General features: G+C 36.7%; 1 long non-coding RNA gene across 2 annotated transcripts in view; it reads left to right on the top strand.

Moving 5' to 3' along the window:
• The window catches only part of LOC128251003 (uncharacterized), a 43,632-nt gene that overhangs the window by 33,560 nt on the left and 5,061 nt on the right, over window positions 1-5,011 (top strand). For both annotated transcript variants that reach the window (XR_008266918.1, XR_008266917.1), the window contains exon 3: window positions 3,348-3,528. This is a non-coding gene — a long non-coding RNA (uncharacterized LOC128251003). The remainder of the gene's footprint in view (window positions 1-3,347; window positions 3,529-5,011) is intronic.

Below are 5,011 nucleotides of genomic sequence, written 5' to 3' on the forward strand. Positions count from 1 at the left end.
TATATATATATATATATATATATATATATATATATATATATATATATATATGTATATATGTATATATGTGTGTGTGTGTGTGTGGTAGGAATACAGAGTGATAGGTAGCTAGATAGAGAGAAGTGTGGTAGGAATGGTGTGAAAAATTATATAAGAGACAAGTAGAGAAAGACATGATATCAATGAGAGGTGAATGAATGTGAAGAGACATCGTAAGAAATGAAAGTGAAAGTAGAAATATAGAGCGAATATAAGAGTTGGTTTTGTTGTTGTTTAGCCCCAAATCGGCTCTGTTAGAGAAGATCCAGTTTCAAAAGCCGTTCAAATCGTGAGTATCTCGTCTTTTTATCCAGCGTTTTGTGCTGAGCAGATTTGTATGAGTGAAAAAAGGAGTCGAAAGCTTTGCTAGTGTCGATAGTAATTAAAATGAATAAGAGACGTAACTTTTTGCTGTTGAAGCCGTCGTGTATTTTCTGAAAACGACTCAGGAACAGAGTGACTGTCTGAATCTGTGCTGTCATTTGGAGTTGGAGATGGGTGGGTTAGTGAAGCCTTGATACTTTTTCTTAGAGGAAGTCGTTCAATCGATGGAGTTTTTTTTGTGTCTTTTTGAAGTTTGTAAAAGTCTTATTGCTTTCTTTATTGACGTGAGAGTACACTGTTTTGATTATATCTCGGGAAGAAATTTAAAGAATGCGCGGTAGCGATAGCCTGGTATGATGCACAAAAGGTGCTGTCTACATAAGAGTCGTGGTAGTTACTTTCGTGCAGTATAAATGTGCTGTCAGTGTGATTGTTGAAGATACAAAGTGTGTGTGGTGGTGGTGGTGGTGGTGGTAGTGGTAGTGGGGAGTGTTAGTGCACACGCGTGCATTTATATTAATATTGTATGGCTACCAGATTTCATTTCGAAAGTCTATGTTTCTAGCGTAGTGTCGATTCCTATTTACTAACGGATTTATTGGTTTGTGTATAACTTAGAATGTTAGATGCTCCGTGTCCTGGTAAGATGCATCTTTCCTGGTGCCAAAATGATATCGTGAATTAAGATAAAGTCGTTTACATCCATAAACATGATTTTAATGTTATATTAGAGAATTTCTTTTTTTAAATTCTTGATATATATACGAAATTTGTATTTGCCTATGAAACTTTTAACTTAAAGTATATTCTGAGGACATTTCCAAAGAAAATCTCTTTTTAACGCTGTCATTTGTGTAAAATTGTGTATTTTTCTGCTTTATTTACAAATTTATTGTTTAGTAGTGAATATATAGACGTAGGAGTGGCTGTGTGGTAAGTAGCTTGCTTACGAACCACATCGTTCCGGGTTCAGTCCCACTGCGTGGCACCTTGGGCAAGTGTCTTCTACTATAGCCTCGGGCTGACCAAAGCCTTGTGAGTGGATTTGGTAGACGGAAACTGAAAGAAGCTCGTCGTATATATATAGATATATATATATATATATATGTGTGTGTGTGTATGTGTTTGTATGTATGTGTTTGTCCCCCAACATCGCTTGACAACCAATGCTGGTGTGTTTACGTCCCCGTAACCTAGCGGTTCGGCAAAAGAGACCGATAGAATAAGTACTAGGCTTCCACAGAATAAGTCCTGGGGTTGATTTGCCCGACTAAAGGTGGTGCTCCAGCATGGCCACAGTCAAATGACTGAAACAAGTAAAAGAATGAAAGAATAAAAGAATATATTTTAAGAACTTTGTGCGAAACTTATCTTTATAGATGATTGGGAGCCCGCTTTGTACAGGTTCGTACCCACTGCCGTTCTCTGATGGGGCTCGTACATATTAAGAGAATGATTTCCGTGCATAGAATGCATAATACTCAGCCAGTGTTTTAGTCTCACAACTACACAGTCTTCATTTATTGGATATTATATTCATTATTGATTTATCCGTTAACTATATTCTGAAGACGATAAGGGTAATAATATTCGAGGGAGATTTGGTGGCAATTTCTTGGTAGTTCGAGGTGTGCCAGTATGTATTAGATATGCTAAATATACTCGTCTGATACTCCACAGTTCAACGAAAGCAATTTCCATATTTGTGTGTGTGTGTGTGTGTGTGTATATATATATATATATATATATATATATATATACACCCACGTAGATGTTCAACGACACATTAAAATGTCAAAAAGCTTACCAGGCTGCAGTTCAATCACTAAGTCATTCGGCAATTCATGTAAGATAGTGGTTTGTTCCAAGAAGCTCCTAATAACAGTTGAGATACGAAAGACACCGAAACAAAACTGCACCCTATTCAATCCGAACCTACAGAATGAGACATATCTCCTAGTCACTTTCAATCATAGTTGCATGCGTCCCACTACACATGGTCATGCTGATAGCTACTTTATATACACAATGACCTGAATTTTTTCAAAACGTGTTGTTGTATCCAATCCGAATCTAAACCACAGGTCAGTATCCTCATAAATGTTAGTGTTTTGATGAGGCTGAACTTATATAGCGAGAGACATGGTCCCTCTTCCTATATTCGAGTCAGCTTCCACATGTCCAATAACTTCAGTCATCAATTCACCGCAGAGAAAGTTCACCGTCATCAATTCACGGTTTTTTCTCTCTTTTATTCAATAAAATAGTTTTTAACTATTACCAGTGAGATGCTATGGATACACGTCTCGGTAAACTTTCCTCACGGTGAATTGATGGCGGTGAACTTACCTGTAATCTACTTGCCAACCTCATATTTTCCAGCAGCATTCTCTTATTATTTGCTTGCGCTTAGTCAATCCCGTCCGCTGTATTCTTGCGATACCTATTTTAAAAGGAGTTTGTCTATGAATAACTATATTCTCTAGAGTAACATGTTATAGTGTTGTGTTATGTGATCAAGCAACTTCATTTAGTAATCTTCTATCATCACACACTCAGGAATGTGGAGGATATTTCTGTAACATTTAATTTCAAAAGTCATTATTGTTTCGTTACTATCAACATCCAATGTTCATAATTTGTAACTAAGTGTTCAATAGATATAATTATTACTAATTTGAAACAAAAATGAACTTTTGATGTTATTGTAATATTTTAAACACTGAACAGACACACTTGAATTTATGTAATCTATTTTTACCTCTAACATTTTTGGTGAATTAAAACGTGTAAGAGGCAACTTATTTTGTTACAGAACAACGTTTAATTTTGTCTTTATGAGTTCTTCAAAGGATTCACCACATTTTTTTAAAATCTCTTTTCCTTCAACCTTGTCTATAACCGAATAGGTTTTTATTTCTTTAAAAATATTTTCATGTTATTTTACAATCTAACGCCGATGCAAAATTTGGCTTCTTTTTCAGGATTTGCCTCTAAAAAACATAACAATGAACAAAGAAAAATAACTACAAAACAAACAGAAAACATTTGAAGTATATTATTGCACTATTGAACATAGAAACGCCAGAAAATGAAAAGAATAACATTCCAACAAGCACAAAACAAAAACAGAGAATAAGAGATTAATTTCGACAGAAAATATCGGTAACTAAACACTATCTTTCGCAAATTTTTTTTTTCTTTCTTTCCGATCTAAAAATACCACAATAAAGAATATTTTGCTAAAACAAAAAGAGTTTTGAAGTATTTTGACCTCAAGACAGGAGTCAGTCTACCCATATCAATCGTAGAGGTGCTCAATGAGCGGTGGTGGGGGTATATCGGCCTTGCTATGTCAATGGCACGACGTCTTTGTTCTATCCAAGGAAGAGTTGGGAACATCTCTGTCAGACATTCACTTAAATGAAATACCTACTTTATTGGGTGAGGGTTAATGTATTGCACTGTATATACATCGTCGTTAAAACAGAAGGTGGGACGAAAGCTCAAGCGCAGATGATACGTAATAAGCTGATTGCGCAAGTATCTGAGGAGGAGGAACAGCACGAACACTGTGAGGAAACATCGGTGATTCATTTGATTCAACCTCCTGAAGTTTAGAAAGCAATTTCTCACCCACTTTAATGCTATCACTTAGCACTAGGATGCTTCTAATGGTGCCCACTCTGTAGCAAGATTCCAGACTTGATGTTCGGATTGAAGATCATTCGTTATCTTGTTGCGGTACATCTCAGTTTCTTTTCCCATCATTTTACTACTGCCGTATCGGAAGTTCTGCAGATACATCATGGGAGGTGGTGAGGGAATGAACTTCTTTTGAACTTCTTCTTCGGATTACGCTATGAGTAAAATGATAGAAATGAAATTTCCATTAACACTAATGCACATAACACGAAATGAACGTGTATGATACTATAAGCAGTGTTAGAAAAAACACAGATGATGTGCTATTTAATTACCTCCCTTTAACTTGCCAGTTCAAATTCTACTAAGGCCAATATACGTATTTCCTTTTGTTCAGGGATGGTGAGAATAAGGGAGCGAATCGATAAAATTAAGTACAAGCCATATATGGATGTCCATTAAACCGACCGTATTCCTCACAGTAAAATTTCACGCCCTCTGACGAAGGCAAAAATCATTAATAGAAGTTAATAATGACGATGTCAATGACGATCATGCTGATGATGACAATGATGACGATCAGGAGAGGACAGTAGAGGTGGGAGGGAATAGAGGCAAATGACGGGTGAAAAAGAAGTGTCAGCGAAGAAGAGGAGGATGGTGGTTGTGGTGATGGTGGTGATGGTGATGGTGATGGTGATGGTGGTGGTGTTATTGCTCGTAGTATCGTGGTCAATGATTGTATGGCAGTGGAGGTGGGGGCGGAGTTGAATATAATTTGCTGAGTAGTAATGATGTTGATCATCATGGAGATGACGATAAACATGATGACATTGATGATAATGTTGGTAAGAGATGTGGTGGAGGCGGTGATGGTGGTAATTATGATGGAGATGTTGGTAAAGATTATAATGATGCTGGTGAGCATAGTGATGATGATGACGATAGTGATTGTGATCTTCATAAAGGTAGTGGTAGTAACAATTATGGTGGTGGTGGTGGT

This window comes from Octopus bimaculoides, chromosome 2 (assembly GCF_001194135.2).
Source record: "Octopus bimaculoides isolate UCB-OBI-ISO-001 chromosome 2, ASM119413v2, whole genome shotgun sequence".
NCBI lineage: Eukaryota > Metazoa > Mollusca > Cephalopoda > Octopoda > Octopodidae > Octopus > Octopus bimaculoides.